The 27,910-nt window shown below is 49.5% G+C and overlaps 1 protein-coding gene across 2 annotated transcripts in view; it reads right to left on the bottom strand.

Moving 5' to 3' along the window:
* The window catches only part of MBP (myelin basic protein), a 108,700-nt gene extending 104,496 nt beyond the window's left edge, over nt 1–4,204 (bottom strand). The window contains exon 1 of one of the 2 annotated variants that reach the window (XM_018039439.1): nt 4,117–4,204. The gene's annotated coding sequence lies outside the window, so the exon portion shown is untranslated. The remainder of the gene's footprint in view (nt 1–4,116) is intronic. The other variant, XM_018039438.1, reaches the window with a different exon arrangement.

Here is a 27,910-nt window from a genome sequence, read left to right as displayed (position 1 = left end):
GTGGCTGCGAAGGGCATAGGCTGCAGGAAGGGGAAGTTGGCTGTGGCCACAACGGGCAGCCTGCAGACCTCGTGATGGAATGGTCCCACCTGCGTGGGTGGTCACGCGATGATCCACGTGCGATAAAATTACACAGAACCACACACAGACGCATAGGAGCATGTCACCTGGTGAAATCTGACATCTCAACCCCTCTGATCGGTCGTACCAACGTTAATTTCCTGGTTACAATATCTTCTATAGTTTTGCAAGATGTTGTGAAGCACATGTGGAGCTCTATTATTTTTCACAGTTGCATGTGAATCTACAACGATCTCAAAATACAAGGTTTTTAAAAGTGCTTCCAGGTGACGTCGCTGGCAGTCCAGTGGCTGAGACTCTGCACGCTCAATGCAGGAGGCCCAGGTTCGATTCCTGATCAGGGAACTAGACCCCACATGCCACAGCTAAAAGACCCACCGGTTGCAACTAAGACTCAGCACAGCCAAATAAATAAAAGTAAATAAATATATATTTTTAAAAATTGCTTCTGGGAGTAACCTTTGTATGTGCCCTGTAGCTGAGCCCAGTTTCTCCCTAGAGGGTGCAGTTAGAACTGAAAGCACCGGGTCACAGGAACGTCTGTCTTCAGCTTTTCTGGGCTCTTGTCTAAAGTGTCTGCTTTTATTTATACTCATCACCATGGGAGTTCTCAGTTCTCCTTATCTTCCTCAATACTTGGCACAGACGGTAAGATCTTTACAGATGGGTATGAAAAATTATCTCATTGATGTGATTTCTGCTTCTGAGCACTGGTGGGTTAAACATCCCTTCCCATTTTCCTAGCCCCGCTGGGCTTTCTCTTCTGGGCCAGCCTGCTCAGTTACTTCTCCTCTTGGGTGGTTTGTTTTATTTTGCTGAGTCTTAGAATGTTTGGTACATTCCAGATACTTCACCCGAGTCTGTCTATCCTCACTCTTCGGGCATCCATCTTTTTTATTATTATTACAATAGAGCCTCACACTTACTCAGTGATGCTCAGAGTTCCGATCCATATTTATGAATTTTTAACAGTTATTGACTCTCAGTCACTGCTAAGAGCTTCATAATATGCATTACTGGTTATCTTTTCCCGGCTGTAACGTGAGGTTGGCTCTTTCTCTGGAGGCAGCTTCAGCTCGCACCCGAGAGCTCCGGCCTGAGGCCTGCAGGCCTCTCTGGCCCCAGTTCCTCACGTTAGTCATGCGTGTGCGTCTCTGCTGGTTCTGCTTCTGTGGCTGAAGCCTGAGGCCACGCGTTTAGGAGGACGTTGGACCAGCAGGGCCTCCCCACGTATAACTGCTGCTGTTGCGCAGTCGCTCAGTCGTGTCAGACTCTTTGCGAGCCCATGGACTGCAGCACACCAGGCTTCCTTGTCCTTCACCATCTCCTGGAGCTTGCTCAAACTCCTGTCCATTAAGTCAATGGTTCCATCCAGCCATCTCATCCTCTGTCGTCCCCTTCTCCTCCTACCCTCAGTCTTTCCCAGCATCAGGGTCTCTTACAATCAGTCAGCTCTTCTCATCAGATGACGCAAATACTGGAGCTTCAGCATCATTATAATTACTGTACACTTACTGTTGATTAAACCCACCTCCTGGGGCCCCCAAGCTCAGGCAGATTTAAGCTTCCTTCAGTGGCTCTAAAGGACCAGTGGAAGTGATTCACCGCTTGTGATGACTTACTAAAAACCGTGCTGAGGCATTAGAGAACTGTCTTTCCCTCTTTATTGACAACTTTGCTGAGGAAGTTAGGGAAGAGGTGACTAACAGAGACGAGACAGCAGCCTTCCAGTCCCACCACCCTGAAGAGGAAGCACGCTTTGCTGGGTGTAGCCACCTGTTAGCGGTGGGATTTTAAAGAGAAGAGAAGTGAAGTGAGGCTCAGTCGTGTCCGACTCTTTGCGACCCCGTGGACTATCGCCCACCAGGCTCCTCCATCCAAGGAATTTTCCAGGCAACAATACTGGAGTGGATTGCCATTTCCTTCTCCAGGGAATCTTCCCGATCCAGGGATCAAACCCAGGTCTCCCGCACTGCAGGCAGGGGCTTTAACCTCTGAGCCACCAGGGAAGCCAGAGAGGAAGAAGGCAGCTCGGTGGGTGTTGCAAGTTGCCCTCTTCGCCCTGAAGGGCAGCAACAGGGGCTGGTGTCAGACTTCTGGAACTGAGCCCTGGGCGCCCCCGGGGGGGTCTCTGTGCCTTGGTTTCCTACTTAGTGAAAATGAGAGTTCTAATAGGCTAGTTACATCAAATGAGGGCATCCTAGGGTATTACACCTGTTAATGCAATGATATGCAGCTCTCAGAAGATGGCCTGGCCACTGGGAAGTGGTCAGAAACGCTACCTGGATACCTGGGGAGAAAAGGCCCGGGGACAGCTGTGATCCAGTGTCAGATTTTTAAAGACTCGAGAGAGAAACTAAAAGTCAAACAACGTAACCTCCCATTAATGTTTAAAAATTCAGGAGGAAAAAGGAAGAATCGCCAGAAACCTTGGTCTCTGCCCTTTTCCGCCTTCATGGATGCCTTTCCTCAGGGCAAGTGGCCAGAGCCATTCCCAGCCCAAACCAGGCTGGAGCGGTTCAACACCAAATCACAGCACAAGTGACTCAAAAGTGTTCTTATCTTTGGGCAGAAATGGGATAGTTTGGAAAGTTTTTAAAGTGAATTTGAACCAAATAGCTTTTGTTTAACCCTGAGTTAGTAAAGGTAGTCATTTCGGAACAGTTAAACCATTGGGAGCTACTATCAGCCACCATTTTACATAATATTTAACTGGATTCCCTCCTTTCAGGTTTTGGTTTATCCCATTTGGGAAAAAAAAAAGGTGGAGGACAGACGGCCCCTCCCCTGAACTGGGAGAAACAGCTGTGAGGCTGTGACCCAGTGCTGACCATCCCTTCCTGAAGGGCTGCTCCGGCCTAGCTCCGGCTGGGTCTGCACCCCTCTCAGCTCCCCACGTCCACGAAGGCCCCCAGCACTCCAGCGTGACTCTGCCAGGGAGCAGGGGGCAGGACTGAGCCCGGCTCTCGGGGTGTCCCAGACTCCTGGGCCATACTCTGCAAACCATTTCCCTGAGCTGGGGGGGTCTTGTCCAAAAGCCACATGTCTTAAATGGGACACACCCTAAAGCGCCCTTCCTCTGAGAATCTCTCCAGGCCAGGTGTGGAGTCCCTGTCAGAACAGCCAGCACCCCCAACCGGGTCTGGGTCTCCCCAGACACACTCCAGCCGCGCTGCAGAGGTTGTGAACTCACGGTATGGACTCCCTCACCTTGTCGCGACTGGAAAACAGAACCAGGAACCCAAAGGCGCTTGTTTCCTGCCAGAGTCCTACTGAGATCCCCAGAGAAACTCTAAGGCTTCTCCAATCCCCCCCTCTGCCTTCCGAAAGGAGAGGAGAAAGGAGAGCCTGGGAGAAACGAGACAGTGCCCCCAGCAGTCCAGAGGAGCCAGAGCCACCGGGTGCCTGGGGATCGTGCAGAGCACGCGGCACCCTCGGGACGCCGGCCAGTCCCGGGCCCAGGGGGGGCTTCACACCCGGGCGCCAGGCGCGCAGGTGGGCGCAGGTGGACGCGGCGGCGCGGCGGAGCCAGGCCAGGCCTCCGGAAGGCGGAAGCCCGGAGCGTCGCCTGTCGCCGCCCTCGGCGCTCAAAGGGAAACTGGTTTTCGCCCGGGCTGGGGGAGGGGGCAGGCAGGAGTCGGCGGTAAGCTCCAGACGTATCCTTACCGGGCACGTTAAGCGGCGGGTACCCCGGCCTGCCCTGAAGCTCGCCCAGGCAGCGGTCCCGCACGGCCCAGGGTGGCCTCCTTGACCTTTGCCACCTCCCACCCAAAACTCCACCCCGAGCGCCTCCTACGCTCTGCCCGCGACCCCGGCCCCCGACCCGGCCTTGCCCACACCTGGACACCCGTCGGGGACAGCCCTGCCGCTCGGGGTCGGCGTCTACACCCGCGCTCACCCCTCGCAGAGTGGCCGCCCGGGTGCCACCTGCCGCCACCTGCGCGGCCGCCCGGGGAAGCCCTGCGCCCCGTTCCCGCGTCCTCGCTCCGAGGGCGCAGACAAAGACACCCGCCCGCCCCCGGCGAGGTCACCCACCGCGCGGCGATCGTCTCTCCAGGCCGAGGGCGCCGCGGGGTCCGGGCCGCCTCCCGCCCCGAGCGCGCGGGGTCCCGGGGCTCCGGCGCCGCCTTCGGGGTCGGGGCCGCGGTCGCCGGGGCCGCAGGCTCGTCCTCGCTGGCGCGGCGGCGCAGTCTGGCTGCTGCTCCGAGGGCCGGGCGCGCCCGCCGCTCCTCCCCCGCCTCCCGGGCTTCCTGCGAGCCAGGTAAACACTGCCTTCGGGAGCCGGGCCTCCCACCTGCCGCCCGCGCGCCGACCACCTCTCCGCGGCTCCGCCTCGCGGGCTCCGGGCGCACGCCGGCCCCGCGCGGGGCTGCCCTGGGCGGCGCGGACTCCGGCCCGGGCTGAACTGCGGCTCTAGAGCCTCCGCTCGCGGCTGAGCCTCCGAACCACCCCGCCCGAGCGCGGGGAGGGACCTGCGATAGCATCTGCTCCACGCCCCATTCCGCGGGCGGCGAGGGGCCAAGCGCGGCCGCCCGGCTGACTCTGCTGCGCGGGCTCTGGGTTCAGGGCCGCCGCAAGACTGGCCCCTTGAGAACTCCCGGAGGTCCTCGTGCATCCAGCCTACAGACAGGTGCTCGCCGGAGAGCGGCGCCACAGCGGGAGGGCGCGCCCCGGGGTCTGCGGCCTGAGCATCTGTTGGCTTGCGGTCAGTGTCGCGTTCTTGGTCCGAAGGAAGACTGTCCTTTGGACGCCGGTCACCTGCACACAGTCAGATGGCCCTTCCCCCGACCCCCACCCCGGATTCTCGACCTCCTGATGGTGGAAAAGTAGGAGGCGTTGGGGGAGACGCTGGAGTCCTCACGACTTAGATTCCAGGTCGGGGGTCTGATCTGATACTTCCCGGGAGCCGGCGGGGACCCTCACTGTTTACCCGGGGGAGCGGAAGTCTGACCCCTGGCGAGGCTCAACCCGGGTCTCCTGGGCCGGCCGAGGGAGCGAGGAGAGTCAGCGCCCAGTGTGGCTTCAGGGCCACCTGTCCCAGCCAGCCCTCACAAACGGGGGGTCTGTGAACCACGTTCCAGGGCTGGTAATGCCGCCAGAACGGTGTCCACCATCGCAGAAACATTTGCTTCTTTCCTCGGAAAAGATTCGTCTGGGGGTTTCTGGGGTTGGAGATGGGAGGTCAGGAAGACAGCTGAGCAGCGGCGCGGGCTGTGCAGAAGGCGAAGCTTACCTGTTTCCCGGTTTTCTGTGGGGCCTTCCCTCCTTGCCGTAAAGGGTGGCTGGGTGCCGGTAGGGGAGCTGGAGGAATCCAAGGACGCTCAGGGCACTGACAGACCCCAGAAGCTCCCTGACTCCCAGGTTCCTGACTCCAGTCACTCTTAAAATGCACCCCCCCCCCATATATACTAGGTTCCACATGGAAGTCAGTTTTAGGTGGCTCAGATAGTGAAGAAACCACCTGCAATGCAGGAGACCCCAGTTCGATCCCTGTATCTGGAAGATCCCCTGGAGAAGGGAATGGCAACCCACTCCGGTATTCTTGCCTGGGAAATCCCACGGACAGAGGAACCTGGCTGGGCTACAGTCCATGGGGCTGCAAAGAGTTGGACATGACCAAGTGACTTTCACTTGAGCATCACAAACCACATCTCATCTGCTTCCCCCAGATGTCTTCCTGGAGTGACCAGGAAACAGGAGGATGGCCTTCTGACCTGCACAGGTCAGTGAGGGCTGAACACTGGGGAGTCCAGGCCACAGGGAAGCAGCAATGTTTGCCCTGCTTCCTGCTTGTAGAAACGTCACCGATGCCAGCAGCCATCTCTGCAAACGGCAGTCCTGCCAAGTTCCAGTTAACATTGTCCTTACAGTGTTTATAAAATCCCACCATGCATGTACTGGGGGATGTAATGCCCCCTGACTCATGGGAACTTCAAGGACAGTGTACACGAGGGAGCAAGGAACACGATAAAGTGATGAATGGGTGTTTGGAGGGCCCCTCGTGCTGGTGGGAGGAACCAGCGTGAAGGAGGCAGAGAGGGCCGCTTCCCCTTGGGGCTGTGGGGTCACACTTCACATGAAGATGGTCTTGCGTCTGTGAGCACAGTGACAGAGGTTTATGTTACTAATTTCAATAAAGTTGAAATGGGTCTTTTGACAGGTAAAAGATAAACTATCCAAACCTCATTGTCTCTGATATTTCTGAGCAAGTTATATGACCACTCCCCCTATCCCCCACTGCTCTTCATATGATGAGAGGAAGGAGCCTTCCGCATTTCATGTTGGAGCAGGGAGCACGAAGTTTCCTGCATGGCACACACTCAGTACATTTTTATTCAGTCCAGTTAAATCTCCAAATTACCCAAACTGAAGGAAGTCAGGAAATTAATCTAAATAATGTCCAGGAGACCAGACTGCATGAGTTAAAAAATCCCTTCATCAAGGGATGTATCTTTGGAATTATATTTTTGCTTAGACCTAGAATCACTTTCATCTCTGGTTTGTGATGAATAGTTGCTGGCGATACCCACAAAGTAGATAATCTACTTGTACACTATTGAGGCTTGATGGTTCTGCCATAAATTCCAGTTAATAACCGAACAGACTCCACTGTAGATGTGAGTGCCAGAAAATTAGGTGCATGAATTCCATAACGTGTAACATAAAAAGTTATGTAAACAAGGAAAACATTTGAGAGAGATCTCTTGACTACATGCACGCACATACACACACACACACACACACACACACACACAAGCCACCTGTCACTTCTTTTTATCCAAGAAATAAAAAGGCAAGGAGGTTTGTACAACTTTCACTGCGTGGGAAAAAACTAACAAAAAACATCTTTCATGCCTTTTTCTACCATCAATTTGTTGCTTTTGTATTTATACAAAAAGTGTGTGTATATATACATATGTATCTAGCATTTTTCTTTAAGGATAGCTTAATTTTATTAATAAAAATAAAAGCAAACTGCTTTCCATAAGACCCAGTCACTCTTGAACTACAGAAGGATATTCTGGATTCAGCATATTTTTGAAGGAAATGTGTACACACACAATAGGTATCATCCTCCCACTCTAATTGCGTCTAGAGTTTCTGTTCTCCGGTGAGATCTCAACCTTGAATGGCGTGTTTTCAACACCACGTTGAGCTCTTGGGCTCATGCGCACTGACAGGGAGACGCTTTACGAGCTGTGTGTCCGTGTGGCAGGTGTATTTTCCCCAGATGGCCCCCAGCCATTGCAAACCCACAAAACCCACGTTCTCCTTCCATTGTGACTTCATTGCCAGTGCCATGGAGAAGAGGGGATGTGTGTCCCTGTCCTTGACCCCGGTGCACCCCTGTGATGTCCTGCCCTAGGAGTCAGGCTCTGCACCTCTGCAGTGAGGTCCCAGCAATGCTGAGCCCATGTGCGCCCCTCTTCCAGGCCAGCGTTCTCGGAGCCCAGCTCCTGTCCTGCGAGGGCGGCCCAGTGACACGCCAGCGCCTTCAGCAGAGAACCAGCCTGGATCTCCTTGGCCTCTGGGTCCCCCTGGTCGAGCTCCCAGGCCTCACGGAGCAGAAAGCAGCCATCCGCCCCGAGTGCTCCCCAAACTCCTGACCCTGAATCAGGGAGCTCAGAGACACTGTGGCCTTGCTCCACTGGGTTGGGAAGTCGGGTGCCTTGGTGGTGCCTGGAAGGCTGGTCAGAATGACAGATGGAAGGCAGGGCCCCGGGGTGATGAGGGGTGAGGGGGGTCAGGCGTGGGGGCCACCAGCCAGCCTGCAGCTTGCTTTGCCTCTCGGAGATGAGCACCGGCTCCTTCTCCAGGAAGGCCAGGGTCTCACTGAGCAACAGTTACGGATCAAGTGTCTCACCCCTTCCTTCGCTTTCACGTTCTCAGGACTGTTTACGATGCATTTATGTCAACTGTGCCCTTAAAGCCAGACAGAGGAGGAGATTAGGCGCTGAGCGCCCCCAGATGAGGCAGGGCGGTGCGGGTCCGGGGGGCTTTCTGAAGGGAGCGGCCTGGTGGCTGCAGGGCTTGGCCTGACAGAGGGGTGAGGACGGAGGAGCCAGGACAGGGCAGCGTGTGCCGAGCACGCACGTGTGCCGCGTGCTCGCCCCGAGCCCAGGGGACAATGCAGACTGCCCCGAGCAGAGGCGGGTCCAGCGGGGCGCGCTGGGGGGCGGGGCGGCGCCGGGGGAGGGGCGGCGAGGCCGCTGGTCCCGGCGCCGCCAGCAACGCGCGCAGGGAGCTCCTGCCTTAGCCCCAGCCTCGGGGCGGCTCTGGGATGAGACCCCGATCCCCGCAACCCCCAGGTTCTTGGCGGCCGAGGCGCCAGCTGGAGTGGACGCGGCAGGGCACGTGCCCTGCACCCCTGTTACCACGAATGCCTGCCTGCCTGCCAAGCACTTGGAGGGGTGCCCGGCTGGTGGGCCCCTGATTAATATTTGCTGCCTTTGTCGAAAGGGCTGGAGTCAGAATTCGGAAGTTGCAGACCCCACGTGCTTCCCTCTTTGCTGACCGCAGAGGGCAGGCAGTGCCCATTGGACTGGGAAGGCAGGGAGGGGCGCTGAGGAAGAGGGAGGGCTCCCGGGGACACTCAGACCTCTGGCAGGGTGGCTCGTGGATGCTGACCAAGATGAGGGGCGGCAGATGATGTGCGGGTCTGATGGGGACAGCAGGGAGGTCAGGCTGCATGCAGGGCTCTGGACGGCCCAGATGACAGCCACGTTCTCCAGCTCCGGGGCACAGCCTCCACCCTCATCCTCCCTGCCCCAGCTGCTGGCTGTGGGGACTCAGTGGAGCTCCCGGATCCCCTGCACAGCGCCAGCTCCCTCCCACCCCAATCCCCCTGCGAGGACTTGTCTCCTTAGTGCCCGTTGTCCACTGCTGTGTGCGTGCCAGGGTGGGTGGGGAGCCAGACAGAAACACTGCAGGAGCGAGGTCTGCCTGGAGATAAGGCCTTGCCTCTGTCTCAGTTAATAACAGCCAGTGGGGGCAGGCACAGAAGGAGACAGGAAGTACAGGTAAGGGGTGATAGGGTGAGGAGGCAGGGACCAGGGCAGCAAGTGTTGGAGGGGAAGGCGTGCAGTTCAACCTGGAAGGAAGGGAGCCGCTGTGCCTGTCTCGGGGGAGGGGGCGTGCCTTCCAGGACACTCAGCGGCAAGTGCAAAGGCCCTGGGGTGGCCGGATGCCTGTGTGTTCAGAGAACCGTGGGAGCCACTGGGCTGGAGGGACGAGAATAGGGGGAGCATGTTAGGAAACAGGTTAGAGGTTGAGTCAGGCGGGGGGTAGCGGGGGGGCACACAGAGGGCCTTACCATCCACTGTGGCCACTCTGGGAGATGATGTTCGGAGGGAGACTGGAGTGGGGAGAAGCAGAAGCAGGAAGCCAGTTAGAAACCAGTGCGGTGGTCCAGGGTGGAGACCAGCCGGTGCTGAGAGATGCTGGGTGTGGGGTGTTCCTTCAGGCAGAGCAGGGACAGGCTGAAAGGTGGTGGGGTGAGGGCAAGGGAGGAGCAGGACCTGGTGGGCCTTCCAGGGTCAGACCCTCCCCTGTGGCCTCTGTTCAGGTCCTCTCCGAGGGACAATAATAATATCTGAGGCACATCTCCTGAGTGGTTTCCCAGACATGAAAACCCCCCACCAAAGGAGATCGTAAGTGCTCAGTGACAGTGAGCACACAGCCCTAGGCTGCCTGGAGCCTGAGGACTGAGCTCAATCCTTGGGACCACACCCTGCTCCCTCACCATCAGCCAAGTAGAGGTTTGTGCCTACCTGATCACAAACCCTGAGACCACACCTCCCGCCCCCCGCCCCACACTTTACTGGCTTTTAAAAATGCGTTGCTGAAACCCTTTGGGGAGCTGGAGGCTCTTTAGGGCTTGAGCCACCCATCTCCTTGCATGACGCTGCAGTAACCCTCTCTCCGCTCCAGACTCCGATGCTTCGGTTTGTCTGGCCTCACTGTGCGTGGAGGGGCACATGGAGGGCCAGGATGACTGGTCCGAGCAGCGGAAAGGGTGATGTCACCCCGACGAGGGGGAGGTCAGACACTGTCTTTCAGTCCTGCTTCTTAGGTGTCCAAGCAGATGTGGGTGCTTGTGTTTGAGGCAGCGGTCAGGGTGGGAAATACGGTTTGTGTGTGTGGGGGGGGGGTTGGCTCTTCTATGGGTGCCTCATGAATCTGGAGACTGGCTGACTGAGGTCGCTTGGGGAGGGAATAAGCTGGAGAACAAAGGATTTGAGGACTCACCCCACCAGGACGAAGACCAGGCTGAGCAGGGGCCGGCCAGGGGTGGGAAGGATGTCTGGGAGGGGACTCTGCAGAAGGGGTGGTGGAGAGCTGCCTGGGGGATAGGCCTTTAGTGCAGGGAGAGGGTCGCTGCACCTTCCCCAAACCCAGCGCTGACAGCCTGGCCACAGTGGGGGCTGGCACTCCCTCTGGGAGCTTGTGTAAAGGGGAAGAAAGAAAGGGTCATATTTTAGGATGACAGAATGGACAGCATACTTGAATACTGGTTGGAATCGTCCAGAAAGAAGGATCCGTGTTATCTACATTCACATTTGAAAGTGTTTCTTGGCTTCCCTGCTGACTCAATTGTTAAAGGATCTGCTTGTAATTCAGGAGACTGCCTGCAAATCAGGAGATGCAGTTTCGATCTCTGGGTTGGGAAGATCCTTTGGAGGAAGAAATGACAACCCATTCCAGTATTGCTCCCTGGGAAATCCCATAGACAGAGGAACCTGGTGGGCTACAGTTCACAGGGTTACAGAGTCAGACACGACTGATCAACTAAATCACCACCAACCAAAGACAGTAAGCTTCTAAAATTAACATCTACCCTTTAACATTCTTTTGTGCTTATGGGCACAAGGGTGTCCCCAAGGTCGATGGGACCCAAAGCCTATAAAAGTTGCCAGTCCTTTTTAAGAAGGGCTTCCCTGTGGCTCAGCTGGTAAGGAATCTGCCTGCAATGTGGGAGACCTGGTTTCCATCCCTGGGTTGGGAAGATCCCCTGGAGAAGGGAAAGGCAATCCCGTCCTGGAGAATTCCATGGACTGTATAGTCCATGGGGTCACAGAGAGTCAGACATGACTGAGAGACTTTCACTTTTTTAAAACAGGGCACTGGACCAGGAATGTGCACTGAGGCGCAGGCAGGAGTGAGGCCAGAGACAGACGCGGCCAGGCGCTCACAGCTGGCCTCCTGCTCACGTCTCCCGGGGCAAGAAAACACGGGCTGGACAGTTACGGCCAGCCTCCTGTTTGCATTTCCTGAAATGGGCTAGGTGGGCTCCAGGATAGGTATTTACAATCAGCCTCCTGTCTGCTCATGGAAAAGGTCTCCTGAGGACACTCTGAAGGTAACAGTGGTAGGATGGTGGAAGAGATTGAGGGCAGGAGGAGAAAGGGATGACAGAGGATGAGACTGTTGGATGGCCTCACCGAATCAATGGACATGAGTTTGAGCAAGCTCCAGGAGATGGTGAAGGACAGGGAAGCCTGGCATGCTTCAGTTCACGGGGTTAGAGTCAGACACGACTGAACGACTGAACAACATGGTAGGAACAGAGAGAGGCTAAGCTTTGAGAAAAGGATCAGGAGGTCCTGTATCTCCCATCATTGGGGCAGCAGAGACGTTTCACATGCGCAGGAAGGCTCCTTAGGGGTCAAAATGGAGGGGACACCACTCCATACGTGATCCCACAGGCCTCTGGGCTGGAACCCATCTTTGAAAAAAGGTGTGTACACATGTTGGGGAGGGTTCCAGGTTAGATCAGGTGTGGAAAAAGAAACCAAATAATTGGCAAAAGGTCAACAAAGACCTGGAAGAACTGATGAATATAAATGGCCTAACCGCCTCCTCTCCGTGCTCCTTGGCACTGGGGAGGTGTGCTCCTCCCCAAGGTGGAGAAGCATACCCACGCCCTTCCTCTCCAGTGTCCTCTCTGCCTTGCCACTGTCTCATCTAAACAAACTGTGTGTGCTTCTGCTTGTTGCTAGGCTGGGTCTCTAATAATAAACTGTACCTGCATTTACAGCTTTGCCTCCATGAAACTCGCATTTGTCACTGGGGGCAAGCTGGCCTCTAGCCCTTGCTGGTCTGGGGGTCAGAATCTTGGCTTTCACCCAGGCTTCTCAGACTCCATTCCTGGGCAGGGAATTAAGATCTCACCTCACCCACCGCTGAGAGCTGCCTCTCTGCAATCAGGAGGGAGTTTGGCCCCATCACTCCCGGGCACCTGCCCCTGACAGCTCTGGGGTCCCGGCAGGTAAAGCCCTGATGAGAAATGAGGCCCCAACCCCTCCTGTCAGTCCTCCTCTGCATGTTTCTATGTCTCCTTGGACCCAGAGTCTAGTGTTCCTACGACCTCAGTCTTCAGAAACCAAGTGACTAGGGACTAGGGCTTACGAGACACGTTAGATACCCCATCAGCCTCCAGGGAAAACCGCTGCTTCTGGGCGTGTTTTATAAAACACGCGCCACCCCACCAGTTATGGGGAAAAGATGTTGTATTTGGAGCTTCTGGCTCAGTTGTGCAAGATACATGGAATCCAGGAGAATTTACTGAATGAGGGTTCCTTCTGGCTTTCAACTCTGCCGCCTCTTAAAGTTCGTGACGCTAGTTGGTGTCTGCTAAAAGTATAGTTACAACCTGAAAGTAGAGAGTTACTTTATTTGGTGGGAATGTTTAGGACTCTGAGCCCGGGAGACAGTGTCTCAGTAGCCCTGAGAAAACTGCTCCAAGCAGGCAGGAGAGGGAGTCAGGCTATATGCAAGTTTGCAACAAAAGGAGCAGGCAGTCTGAACATCAAAGATCGGATACCAAATTAAGGAGTTTAGCATTCTGTGCATGGGAAGATGCAAGCCTCTGGGCTCACTGAATTCGCTCCTTTCAAACGCACCTCAGCTATCTGGGACCAATCCTGTCTCCTTGCTCAGCTTGAGGACTGTCAGACGCAGTGATCTGCATTCCCCCAGCTCCTCAGCAATCATTGTGGGGGTTAGCGGCATCCTCTGGATCGCATTTTGGGGAGCCCACAGTCACGTTTGGAGGACAGAAATAGCTGATGGCTGTGACATTTCTTGTTTATTGATATGGCAGGAGATATTTTCACTTCAAGGTCAAGAAGCAACAATTAGAACTGGACATGGAGCAATGGACTAGTTCCAAATTGGGAAAGGAGTAGGTCAAGGCTGTATACTGTCACCCTGCTTATTTAATTTATATGCAGAGTACATCATGAGAAATACCAGGCTGGATGAAACACAAGCTGGAATCAAGATTGTCAGGAGAAATATCAATAACCTCAGATATGCAGATGACACCACCCTTATGGCAGAAAGTGAAGAGGAACAAAAGAGCCTCTTGATGAAAGTCAAAGAGGAGAGTGAAAAAGCTGGCTTAAAGCTTAACATTCAGAAAATGAAGATCATGGCATCCGGTTCCATCACTTCATGGGAAATAGATGGGGAAACAGTGGAAACATGGACAAACTTTATTTTCTTTGGCTCCAAAATCACTGTAGATGGTGACTGCAGCCATAAAATTAAAAGACCCTTGCTCCTTAGAAGAAAATCCATGACCCACCTAGACAGCATATTAAAATGCAGAGACATTACTTTATTGGCAAATGTCTGCATAGTCAAAGCTATGCTTTCTAGTGGTCATGTATGGGTGTGAGAGCTGGACCATATAGAAGACTGAGTGCTGAAGAATGGGTGCTTTTGAACTGTGGTGCTGGAGAAGACTCTTGAGAGTCCCTTGGATTGGAAGGAGATCAAACTAGTCACTCTTAATGGAAATCAATCCTGAATACTCATTGGAAGGACTGATGTTGAAGCTGAAGCTGCAATACTTTGTCCACCTGATGTGAAGAGCTGACTCGTTGAAAAAGACCCTGATGCTGGGAAAGATTGAAGGCAGGAAAAGAAGGGGACGAGAGAGGATGAGATGGTTGGATGGCATCACCGATTCAATGGACAGGAGTTTGAGCAAACTCTGGGAGATGGTGAAGAACAGGGAAGCCTGGTGTGCTGCAGTCCATGGGGTCTCAACGAGTCGGACAATACTAAAAAAAAGCATGAAAAAGTTTGTTAGTCAGGGTTCTCCAGAGAAACCTAATCAGTAAGAGATGGAGATATTTATCAATGGGTGGATCCATCTGTCACCTATGAAGAGATTTCTTTCAAGGACTGGGTCACAAGACTGTGGGCGCTGGTAAGTCTCCAGGCCAGCAGACAAAAGCTGATGGTCTGGAGACAAAATTCATTTTTCTCCAATAAACCTCAGTTTTTTATCTGAAGGCTCCTAAATGACTGGATGAGGTCCACCCATATCAACAAGGGTAATCTCCTTAAAGTCAACTGATTGAAGGTATTAATCATGTCTGCATGCCTGCTAAGTGGCTTCAGTCATGTCCAACTCTCTGTGACCCTATGGACTGTAGCCCACCAGACTTCTGTCCATGGGATTTTCCAGGCAAGAAGACCCTGATGCTGGAGACCCACTCCTGATCTGGAGTGGGTTGCTGTGTCCTCCTCCAGCTGAGCTTCCCAACCCAGGGATTGTGCCTGAGTCTCTTACATCGACCCACATTGGCAGGCAGGTTCTTTACCACAGCACCACATGGGAAACCCATTAATCATGTTTACATAATATCTTTATAGCAACATCTAGGTTAAGGTTTGATGGAAAACCTGGACACTCTAGACTAGGTAAGGAGCAATCCGTGATCCCTAGGGAGGCATTGACTACGTTTCAGAAGAAAATGTGAGAATTTGTCCAGGCTTTCTTGAGTGGCAGATTTTCTGAAGTCTTTGACTAAAGTTACCCATGGTCCCTTTTTTCCTACTGCTTTTAGAGTCGTAGTGGAATTTAATGTTTAACTTCTACTGCCGGGGGACAAATATGCAAACGTTAAAATGTATTTTTCCTTTGTCTCTGATGCTCTATGAACTTTAAGGAAATAATTGCCTTTAGGATAGACATCTGGATGCTTTTGAAAAATAGCATTTGGAAAAGCTGGATGATAAAGTACTTGAGAATGCCTCAGAGCGGTGTGTGCCTGACACACTGGAGCAGGGTGGTTTTTTGTTCTAATGTGCACCCCGGAACTTCTTTAAAATGCCAGATTATTCTTTTCTCAGAGGCATGCATTATTCTTTTCTCTGCTGACTATTATAAATAATATAGATAAGAGCAAAATTTCAAACACTGTTCAACGAAAATTATTGAATCATTGCTGGCCTACTGTGGAATTCATTTGAAATGTGTGTTAATGAGTAGTTCTGAAGTCCTGTCTTGGCAGATGCAATAATAGCCAGCTTTATGAGAAATTCAGTTTATTCATGTGTGTGATATACACTTTCTTGACAATCAGAGTGCAGCCAAGGTCAGCCTTTTATGAAGGCAGAATATGGTTTGAACTAGGAGGCACCGAAGGGTCCTCTCCTGCCTTTCCAATAATATCAATTTTCTCCTGGCTGATGATGGCAATGCTAACAGTCTAACGTTTTAACTTTATTTTAAAGCTCTGATTCATGATCAAATGCAAATACCGCTGGGAGAGGTAAATTAAATGGAAACTTTATCAACCACTTTCATTTCGGATGACTGGGTGTGAGATCTGCCCTGATCCGATTTCACGAAGATGGAGGAAGATGGTGCGTGTGGCGGCAGGAGGCAGGCTTCTGGTGCCTCATTCTCCCGATCTTCCTGTCACAGTCACACAGGCGTGACTGCAAATGTTTTTAAAAATGTGAAAAAAGAGTATTTAAGTATAATTTATATGATGTTAAAGTGATACCAGTTCAAAGAATAACCACAGGATGAGAAATGTCAGGAATTAAGGGGCAGGGTGTCGTGGAATAAAGATGGGTAGGTGAAGAGAGGGAAGATCATTAAAATTTAGGACTCTGAGGTTCACACTCAGAGGATAACCACTAGCTACTGAAAAGTTACAAGTGAGGAAGTATGAGTTCATATTTATAGGAAAATATGTAATACCTTTTAAATATTTATATAAACAATTGACACAAACATCAATTTCTGGAATAACCCTTCTGGACATCTTGGTCATCCCAGGCTGCCTGATGCAGAGTGAAAGAAAAGATAGATGTGTTTTAAAGACATGTCCACCTCCCCAGTGTCCAGCTGTATCGCAGACTTTGTTTCTAGGTGATTACTTTATGTTTGCTCAGAAAATCCAGTTTTACTTGAGCTGACTTGAGTGGCTTTCTGCACCTGGCGATCCTTAAGTAGTCAGAAAATGCCAGGAGGACCACTGCTTGTGAAGCAGGGAATAAAAATTTAAAGAGTGGGAAAGTATTTAATTACTAGGACCAGTGTAAGGTTGCACTATTGTTTGGAATTTTTTGTTAGTCTTATTTATTGATTGATATTTCTCTTTCTACACTGTCATTTTTGGGAGAGTAGATAAAGAACATTAATTTCATGTAGCATTTTGCAAGCACTCAGTTAATGTTTTTTGAATGAAATAAGACAACATATTTGAGTTAAATTTTAGTAGTTTTACATTTGGAAAGTGATTTGTGAGAATGTGTTGCCCACAGTACTAAATCTGTAATACAGGCAGAAAAATCATGAAAAGTTGGATTTTCTCAAGAGACAGGTTTCTTGTTTCACAGAAATAAGTTGTGCCAGAATAACTTACCCCAGGATCCCTGGCACACGTTGAAATGGATCTGTGGGGTGGCTGTTGGGTTAGGGGCGTGTGTGGAAGAGGTCATCACGTCACAGAGAGGCTCTGACTGCAGGCCGACCCTCCAGCCGCCCCAGGCGATCCCATCCTCAGCCTCCTCACCCCTCCCCTGTCCCCTGGAAGCGGGTTCTGGCCTCAGAGCCCACCCAGAGGACCACGTTCAGGGAGGCAGCCTTGGAGAGTGATGTGGGATAGAGATCACTCACAGGCCTGGTCGCTGAGTCCAGGCCTGGACCCACTGAGGCCTCTGGATGAACTTGGAGACTCCACGGGGCGGGTGTAGAGACCAGCCTTGTAAGCTGCTTGCTGTTTGCACCTGCTGCCATGGCCTGGGTCAGCTGCCTCTCCCTGGGTCTCCCTGATCTGTGTCCCGGGCCGCTTTGCTGATCGACGGTGTACGCGTGTGTCTGTGTGTGCTCAGTCACTTCAGCTGTGTCTGCCTCTTTGCAACCCCATGGACTGTAGTGAGCCAGGCTCCTCTGTTTCTGGGATTTTCCAGGCTGGAATACTGGACTGGGTTGCCGTGCCCTGCTCCAGGGGAATCTTCCCCACTCAGGGATCACTCCTGCGTCTCCTGCACTGCAGGTGGGTTCTTTACTGCTGAGCCACAAGGGAAACCCACAAACCATCAGTACCTACATTATATTGGGTAAATCTTGCCAAGGTGCCTATGTCGGAATCCGCCCGCCTGTGTCACCACAGGCTCTGACGTGCAGAGCTGAGAGGAGAAAGCGAGTTCTCAGGGCACCTTTCATTACCTATGAGTTGAGCTTCTTTTCACACTAGTAATTCCTTTGACATGTATTATCTGTTTGTGTTTTCTAACCACACTCTTTTCATATGAATTTATTGGCCTCTTTCTTAATGCTTTTTTAGAAATTCTACCTTAGGGAAATTAGCTATGTGTGATATGAGTTGGAAAAAAAAAATGGCTCTTTTTATTTTGTGGAGGGTTTTACTCTTTTTCAATATATTTGCTGTGATATCTAATCTCTGGCTGTTCTTGGCAGTGTCTTTTGAGATACAGGTAAAAATTTTTAACATGCATCTATTTACTTGGCTGCATCAACTCTCAGCCGCAGACTGTGGGGTCTGCAGCAGGCAGCATCTTTGGCTGCCGTTCTCTGGCTTCTCTCTGGCTGTGGCATGCAGACTGGGGTGCCTTGCAGCACGTGGGATCTTAGTTCCTGGCCAGGGATCAAGCCTGAGTCCCTGGCACTGCAAAGCAAGTGCTTAACCACTGGACCACTAGGGTAATCCTGCGGGACAGGTAAGGTTGATGCATTGCTGATGTTCTCCGTGAGAAATGACGTGACTTTTTGGTTAGCTGTTTTTGAAGGTAATTCCCAAAGAGGAGCTTCAAAATGTTTTGAGCCCTGCTCCAAGCACGTAACTTCTCAAGGTTTGTATAATTTCCCAAGGTAACGGTTATGAACGATGAGGCTTGTGTAGGTATCAGCTCCATCCTGTTGTTTAGAAACATCCTCCTGATCTTAGAGTCACCCCAACTCTGGAGGATGCTGGATGCTGGTCCTCAATTGGATGCTTGGTTTGCCAGGACAGCCGCGTGCCTAGTCAGTTGTCTTCTCACCCTCTGCACGAGGTCTTTTGCAAAAGTTTTAAACTTTGGTGAAATTGCCAGTTTATCGAATTTTCCTTCTATTGATGCTGCGCCTTGTGTCAGCCTCTGAACTCTTTGCTTAACCCTAGATCCCAAAGATTTTATTTTTTCCTAAAAGTTTTATAATTTTACGTGTAAGTCTGTCATCTAGGCAGGAGATGTTTTTCAAAGAAGGGTATGAACCTCTCGGCTCCCACGTGAGTTCCTTGACAGCCTCCCAGCCAGGGTGGTGGACATTCGTCCCAGGCTACATGAGGGACATCTTGGCCCCCTATCAGCCTTTGCCTTCGTGGTTGTCAGGGGACACCATTTTCTCTGGTGTTTAGTTCGATCCCTAGGTAGGGAAGATCCCCTGGAGGAGGGCATGGCAACCCACTCCTGTACTCTTGCCCGGGAAATCCCGCGGACAGAGGAGCCTGGAGGGCTACAGTCCAAGGGGTCACAAAGAGTTGGACACGAATGAGCAGCTCACGCTTTCCTGGAGGAGGAAGCTGACATAATTTTTTAAAATTAATATGCTCTTCAAACCAGAAATATTTTATGACTTTTACCTGTTTTTTCAAGTTGTGCTAGTTTCTAAGTCTCGGGACATTTGAGACTCAGCAGGACCTCTGTGAGACTGGAACCTGGGGCCTTCCCATTCCTTTTTGGAACTCTGCTTTCTGAATGCCCAGGCATATTCAGCTTTGTTTGTGGGTGCCTGCTGAGTCATGTTCAACTCTTTTGTGACCCCATGGACTGTTGCCCGCCAGACTCCTCTGTCCATGGAATTTTCTAGGCAGAAACACTGGAGTACACTGTTGTTTCCTTCTCCAGGGAACTTTCCCTGACTCGAGGATCAAACCTGTGTCTCATGTCTCCGGCATTGGCAGGTGGGCTCTTTACTGCTGCACCGCCTGGGAAGCCCATATCCAGCTGTGCGTGCTTAGTCACTTAGTCGTGTCCAGCTCTTTTGTGAACCCATGGGCTGTAGCCTACCAGGCTCCACTGTGCACCGAATTCTCCAGGCAAGAATACTGGAGCAGGTTGCCATTCCCTTCTCCAGGGATCTTTCCAACCCAAGGTTTGAACTCGGTTCTCCTGCACTGCAGGCAGATTCTTTACCATCTGAGTCACCAGGGAAGCCTCTATCCAGCTTGGTTCCTTCAGAATAATCTCCCCAGTGATCTTCCTTCTGATTCTAAAAAGTTATAGCTACTTGGGAAACACATATCCCATAGCTATTGTCTGTTACCCAGGCTCTCAAAATAAACAAGAAGGCAAGGGATTTGAACATGAAGACTGGTTGCAGATGTTTCTGCATATTTGACCCCGACTTAAGCCTTTGCTGGTAGATGGGTTTACTAATGTCCTCCAAGGAGGACTCCTGAATTTTAAAGGAAGCATCACTATAACGTTGAGACTGTCGTGGTTTGTGCGTGGGTTGGAAAAAAGTTTCCAGACATGAGGCAGAATGAGAGAATGAAGTTTATCAGAGTGGGAGATACTGTTAGAATATTGGGCAGGCTCAAGGGAGAGCCGACTCCGTTAAAGGGCTAGTAGCCAATTTTTATAGCCTCAAGATGAGAAAATTCCTACTGGAAGGGGAGCATTAGATGTTTGGTTAGGATGCCACACATAGGGTGGGTATTTTACCTAATACGGGGCCAGGAAACCTGCCTGTTTAATCAGGAGGCTCATGGGAACAGTTGCTATGGGGCTTGGTCAGTTCCAGAGACTTTTGTCCTGTGACCTCCGTGCAGGGCTCCACACCTGTGATCTTGGTATAGGGCTCCACAGAGACACGTATAGACAGTCTTCGATTCCATATTCTCATACTGTCTCCCAAATCGTGATTAATAAAGACACACACACTGTCCTCACATCTGTGCATCCTCGAGGGAAGGATGACACGGAGAGTAAGGGCGTAGAAAATCAAAAGGTAAATTTGAACAAAACTGATCAGTGCAAGTCAGTACTGCAAGCGGGGATCAGTCCCAGCGATTAGAAAAGAGGCAAGAATTCCGAGTTCTCCTTTTGCCACTCTGTAACTTGGATGCATTATAGTCATTATTTCCAACTTATTTCCTTCGTCACTCAGAATTAAGGTGATAATATTCACAGCTTAATTATACGGCTCCGCGAGAAAAGACCTGTAGAAGCTCATTTATCTTAGGTGGCCCCCACCATTATCTGGCAAAGTCAACCAGTGAAAGTCACTTCATCTTTCCTAGCCCTCAATTTCCTATCATATAAGTGGTAGGTGGAACTTGATTTTTCTCTCTGCAAGGTCCTTCTCAGCTCGAAATCCCTGTGACTTTACAATTCTGAAGAAAGCGGAGTTTAAAGGCAAGGCATTGTGATTACCACTTTCCTTTTTTGTTATGTAATTATTGTTGGGTGAGAAAATGCTTCCTCTTTTCAGGCAAACCTTTGTAAAATGCAAATTTAAATGTTACGAAATGACTTTCTTTAATCCTATGACTCCATATAAAGTAAGAAACCCGCAGGATTATGAATCATATTACGGGTTTTTGGGTGCATTTTTAACATGTTCCTTGCTCAGAAATAATACTAGTGATAGAAAGCAAGCCCCATCCAAACACGACAGAAAGGAACGCATTCAGATAATGTGTTGTGTGAATTGTTGGCTGTTCCTCCGCACTTTGGCCAGAATAAATGATTAAAAATGGAAGAATATGAACAGTGTAAGCTTGAGAAAATGGTGAAAATCATGACACAAGGCCAATTTTATTTACATGAGACTAGATAAAAATTTGACTCTTATTTATAAATGGTGATTATTGGCTGAAAGTTTTAATTTCTTTGCAAATAAATATTCAAAATACATAGAAACAGTATGTGGCTTCCCAGGTGGTACCAATGGGAAAGGACCCTCCTGTCAGTGTAGGAGACTTGAGACACAGTTTCGATCCCTGGGTGGGGAAGATCCCCTGGAGGAGGGCATGGCACCCGACTCCAGTATTCTTGGCTGGAGAATCCCATGGGCAGAGAAGCCTGGCAGACTACAGTCCGTGGGGTTGCAGGGTTCGACACGACTGAAGTGACTTAGCACGCACGCAGAGACAGTATAGATCCCACTTCCTAGACTTTGAAAGGCGGAAGGAAAAGCTTATTTACCAATCATTACGTAAAATTGATAATTATAGGGGATTTTATTCCCATCTTGGAAGCAAACCTGGTCTTGAAACTTGTGGGGTACCAGGGTACCAATGTTTTCTGTGTCCCCCGTTCCATATTGGGAAGAAATGAGCTTCATTCAGCCTCCAGAGACCTTCCCTCAGTTCCAAAAGGCAGATGAAAACAGTTTTTTAACAGAAAGGGGAGAGAATGAAGAAAGAAAGGAGAAGCAATCAAGAAGCAGTAATGCAGCCATCTTGCCTGGAGAATCCCATGGATGGAGGAGCCTGGTGGGCTGCAGTCCATGGAGTCGCGAAGAGTCGGACACGACTGGGCAACTGCACTTTCACTTTTCACTTTCATGCATTGGAGAAGGAAATGGCAACCCCCTCCAGTGTTCTTGCCTGGAGAATCCCGGGGACGGGGGAGCCTGGTGGGCTGCCGTCTATGGGGTCGCACAGAGTCGGACACGACTGAAGCGACTTAGCAGCAGCAGCAGCAGCAGCAGTGCAACTGTGGGGCAGGATCCTGGTTCCTCTTGAAGGAATATTGAGACAGTATCTCCGGATTCTCCTGCAGGAACTGAGGCCCCCGCCCAGGTGGGGGAAGGTAGCTTCAGGCTGAGCACAGGATGCCTGGAACTGTGCTCTGTTATCCCACCAGCCAATCAGAACAAAGTCACACCCTGCAGCCTGCCACCCCCGCCCTGCAATTTTCCTATAGAAGCTTCTCCCCGGACAAAACCACCAGGGAGCTCCCAAGTGTGGGAGCACACGCCGCCACTCCCCTTGCTTGGCCCTGCAACAGACCTCCCTCTGCTCCCAACACTGACATTTCGGTTTGGCCTCACTGTGCGTTGGGCATGTAAACTTGAGTTCAATAACAAAATTAGAAGAGACCCGTTCACCTCCATGTCAGCCTTCACTTCCCTGGACTACTGTTAGCGGGTACAAATTTGATTGCTGTACCAGTTGTGAAAGAAAATTCATATTTTATGGCGGAACAAGCAAAGTTTAAACATAGATCTCTTCTCTGGCCTCCTGCCTCCTCTCTCCCCCGTACTGTGTGCTGTGTGCCTGCCTTGTGCGTGGACCTGACCCCCTCGTGAGCAGAAATACCTGCTCAACCATGAGAACAGCATTCTCTTAGCATCAACAAGACACCTCCTTAAGGAGAATGTGCCTTCTTGATCTTGTGAGGGGTGACGCTGATCCACCAGGGAGACACTTAGATTTGAATGGTGTAAACTATCAGTAACGCATCACTTTCCATACAGCGTCTGTCCCAAAATATTTAACTGTGCCTTGACTTCTCATGGGCTGAATGGTTCTCAGAGCTTCTGAGATGCTGCTGGCCCCAGGTTGTAAGCCTCAACTTGGCCAGAATGAAATCTTCCATTTCTTTCCTTGATTGACTGGTTGGTTTTTTGCCCACATGCCCTGATCGAGTTGCTTTCGTCCCGCTGAGGATGTTGAGCTTCGCCTGAGCCCGTTTTCCCACGTGGTGCATTCTGGGAAATCGTCAAGCACACATCCTGAGGCCAGACCAGCCTCCTCCTCCTCCCCCAAGATTCTCTTCTTTCTAGAAACTCAGGGTTTCCCTCCTCTTGCTAGAACTTTGCTCATTAGTGCACCTCTCTATCAGAGCAGCTTGAGTAAAACCGTCTCCTCCATCAGTTAGAGCCTGGACTCAAATGGGTCCGACCTTGTCTCGCATCTGCGTTTTCTCCTTCCAATACCAAGGCTCTCGGGTCCTCTGTGCTCCGTTCCTGCTGGAATGCCTGGTGATGGTGAGTTTTACTCCTGGTCCTGCGCTCGGGACCCTGCTCCGTCCAGAGCCTGACGTCGATTTGAGCTTGGATGTTTGAGTACTTGCTTGATTGTGGTTGCTGAATCCTTTTGGTTTTGTGATCTGACTGTTTGGTGATCTCTTGGTCTATTTTGTGCCCAGATCAGTTAAGAATTTCATGCCCAACAGTAAGCGATCAATTTTGTGTGTTCTGTGTTTTTGCTTGATCCGTGGCTGCAGTTTTAGGGTTAAAGCTGTCAGCTTTCCCTCTGTGTCTATAGATCCGTATGTCTAATTCAGGAAGGCTTTTATTTTTCATTGTGTGTGAATTGGTATTTCCCTACTCTCTGAAAAGTTTTAGTTGCTCGCTTGTGTCTGACTCTGCGACCTCATGGACTGTAAACCACCAGGCTCCTCTGTCCATGGGATTCTCCAGGCAAGAATACTGGAGTGGGTTACCTTTCCCTTCTCCAGGGGATCTTCCCAACCCAGGGATCAAACTCAGGTCTCTGCATTGCAGGAAGATTTTTTACCATCTGAGCCACCAGTAAAGAAAATTTTACCAAAGAATATAAAGTCTCTTAATTAAACTCTATCCTGATTGAATTGCATACAAGTGCTGCACTCAGTATGCCAGCAAATTGGGAAAACTCAGCAGTGGCCACGGGACTGGAAAGGTCAGTTTGCATTCCAATCCCAAAGAAAGGCAATGCCAAAGAATGCTCCAACTACTGCACAATGGCACTCATCTCACACACTAGTAAAGTAATGCTCAAAATTCTCCAAGCCAGGCTTCAGCAATACGTGAACCATGAACTTCCTGATGTTCAAGCTGGTTTTCGAAAAGGCAGAGGAACCAGAGATCAAATTGCCAACATCCGCTGGATCATGGAAAAAGCAAGAGAGTTCCAGAAAAACATGTATTTCTGCTTTATTGACTATGCCAAAGCCTTTGACTGTGTGGATCACAATAAACTGTGGAAAATTCTGAAAGAGATGGGCATACCAGACCACCTGACCTGCCTCTTGAGAAACCTGTATGCAGGTCAGGAAGCAACAGTTAGAACTGGACATGGAACAACAGACTGGTTCCAAATAGGAAAAGGAGTACATCAAGGCTGTCTATTGTCACCCTGCTTATTTAACTTCTGCAGAGTACATCATGAGGAATGCTGGACTAGAAGAAACACAAGCTGGAATCAAGATTGCCGGGAGAAATATCAATAACCTTAGATATGCAGATGACACCACCCTTATGGCAGAAAGTGAAGAGGAACTAAAAAGCTTCTTGATGAAAGTGAAAGAGGAGAGTGAAAAAGTTGGCTTAAAGCTCAACATTCAGAAAATGAAGATCATGGCATCTGGTCCCATCACTTCATGGGAAATAGATGGGGAAACAGTGGAAACAGTGTCAGACTTTATTTTCTGGGGCTCCAAAATCACTGCAGATGGTGACTGCAGCCATGAAATTAAAAGATGCTTACTCCTTGGAAGAAAAGTTATGATCAACCTAGATAGCATATTCAAAAGCAGAGACATTACTTTGCCGACTAAGGTCCATCTAGTCAAGGCTATGGTTTTTCCTGTGGTCATGTATGGATGTGAGAGTTGGACTGTGAAGAAGGCTGAGTGCCGAAGAATTGATGCTTTTGAACTGTGATCTTGGAGAAGACTCTTGAGAGTCCCTTGGACTGCAAGGAGATCCAACCAGTCCATTCTGAAGGAGATTAGGCCTGGGATTTCTTTGGAAGGAATGAAGCTAAAGCTGAAACTCCAGTATTTTGACCACCTCATGCAAAGAGTTGACTCATTGGAAAAGACTCTGATGCTGGGAGGGATTGGGGGCAGGAGGAGAAGGGGACGACAGAGGATGAGATGGCTGGATGGCATCACGGACTCGATGGACGTGAGTCTGAGTGAACTCCGGGAGTTGGTGGTTGACAGGGAGGCCTGGCGTGCTGCGATTCATGGGGTCGCAAAGAGTCGGACACAACTGAGCGACTGAACTGAACTCAACTGAAGTGCTTATACAAATTAATCTTTTAAAAATCCTAGGAATTAAAGAAACTGAAAATATAAGGCTTTCAATGTGAAAAAAGTTATTCTTTTAAAAATAACTTGAGCATGTTTTAATGATTCAAGTTAACAGGTCTTTGGCCAATAACAGTTTGCAACTGTTTTAATAAAAACAAATTGTATGTTCTCTGAGTTATCAGTGTCAGGTACAATGTAAGTGTACATTTTGATTCTGCTTCGATATGTCCCTCCTATACCTGTATAGGACTTGCTAAATAACCCAGCTTTGCTTCTAATAAATGTTTATGGAAAATGCAAAACTACACTTAGCCAAAGTTGATTCATTATTCTGACAAACTTTATTTCAATAGTAATTACAGTAACTTGAAGAGAATATCCTGATTTTTTAAAAAGTTTTTTGTAACTTAAAAATGAACTGGTATTAAATTATTAATTAACAGATATTCTTTAGATGCACAGATCACTTATAAGTAAAACAGAACACTGACATGTTGATTATTAACCAGAATTTAAGTCTATGTACTTTTAATTCTTAGTTTTATATTCTCAGAGAGGCTGTAAACATATATATTTGGATCTGTTAGTAAATGTGCTCATTTTGTCATTTTGGAAAATTTTACTTTAAAGGATGTATTGTTATATGGAAACTTTAGGACGTTTCATTAGAAGGGAATTTTATTTGTTGTACTCAAAGCTGGCTAAGGCTTGACAAGTTTTACTGTAGGATTTATTGGCAAATACACAATTAAAAATCTGATATGAAATATTATATTGATGTAAAACTAGAACTTGGTTTTCTATCTGTTAAAATGACAATAACAGGATTATTACTTTGCTCTTAACATGAGGTTGTGCAAGGTTATTCTTTACCTCCTGTGTGAACCACCTGTATATTGAAATCTGTGTCTGACTGGAATAATCTTCCGTGGCTTATACTGACTGTATCGTGTCATCTATTATGTAAGAAAATACGGGTTACTCACTTATGAAAGAGTTAAGGATTTTCACATTCATGTTACCGCTGCAATTTCTTTAAAATTTTTTATGGCCACTTTGGCTAAATATGTCACCAAGTATTGCTTCCTAATAAACCATGAGCCTATTTTTGGTGCTGAAACCCAGTATCGAACTCTGACAGTTTTTGATACTTTGCTTTTCCCAAATAAAATTGTAAATACTAATGTTGGCAACTGAAGCTGTCCAAAATCACTGCAGATGGTGATTGCAGCCATGAAATTAAAAGATGCTTACTCCTTGGAAAGAAAGTTATGATCAACCTAGACAGCATATTAAAAGCAGAGACAGTACTTTGCCAAAAATGTCCGTCTAGTCAAGGCTATGGTTTTTCTAGTAGTCATGTATGTATGTGAGAATTGGACTATAAAGAAAGCTGAGTGTCAAAGAATTGATGCTTTCGAACTGTGGTGTTGGAGAAGACTCTTGAGAGTCCCTTGGACTGCAAGGAGATCCAACCAGTCCATCTTAACGGAGATCAGTCCTGAGTGTTCATTGGAAGGACTGATGTTGAAGCTGAAACTCCAATACTTTGGCCACCTGATGTGAAGAAGTGACTCCTTAGAAAAGACCCTGATGCTGGGAAAGATTGAGGGCAGGAGGAGAAGGGGACAACAGAGGATGAGATGGTTGGATGGCATCACCGACTCGATGAACATGGGTTTGGGTGGACTCCGGAAGTTGGTGATGGACAGGAAGGCCTGGCGTGCTGTGGTTCATGGGGTCGCAGAGTTGGACACGACTAAGCGACTGAACTGAACTGAACTGAAAGCTCTCTTAAGATTTCCCAGAGGGCGTCTGGAGATCACAAGGGACTTGTTCTCCCGACTTGTGAAAATAATTAGGCTTATTTGGTGTGTTCCTACCAACGATTCTCATGGGGATCACTGTCAAATCAGAAAGGAGGCTCAGCCCTCCTTAGGTTAAATTTGTGTGGGTAGAAGGTTTTGAACACGAACGTCTCAGAATCTCCTGCTATAGCAGGAGAACCCAGGGAACAGAGCTCTGATGTCCAAAATGTTTCCACTTGCCAGCATCCTGGCCAGTTGGACTGAAAATTAGCCGCAATGTGGTGCTATCAGTCACAGCTTCAACTGCTGTTTAAAATGTTAGTTTTTTTTTTTTTTTTCCACAACTTTACTTCTTCAACATGGAGCAGGCATTTTCTTGGCCAGTGGTTTTCAGCTGGGGATTGGCATCACTAACCTCAGTGATCAGTGTTCAAGTGTCTGGGACCTACCGCAGGCTACAGAAGATCTTTCCTTGATATTGCTGATGTATTCTTAGCATATTCATTAGGCATTGTGTCAGGATTATTATGTTATGTCTGAAGATGTTTTTCTCTGTAAAGATCATGTTCACTCATTTTTATATTAGATGTGATACCTATTGTTTCCAATATAGTGCAAACCATTATGTTGATGGATATTTTGTCTGAAACTCTTTGGGACTGATTTTATTATCTCATGCTGCAAGCCACAAGAAAAACTACATTCCCGGTCCGTTTGTTCTTCTTGTCATGAACTCT

This window comes from Capra hircus, chromosome 24 (assembly GCF_001704415.2).
Source record: "Capra hircus breed San Clemente chromosome 24, ASM170441v1, whole genome shotgun sequence".
In the NCBI taxonomy this organism is placed as follows: Eukaryota; Metazoa; Chordata; class Mammalia; order Artiodactyla; family Bovidae; genus Capra; species Capra hircus.
The sequence above is the reverse complement of the archived record's forward strand: the minus strand, read 5'-3'. Positions and strand labels throughout refer to the sequence as shown.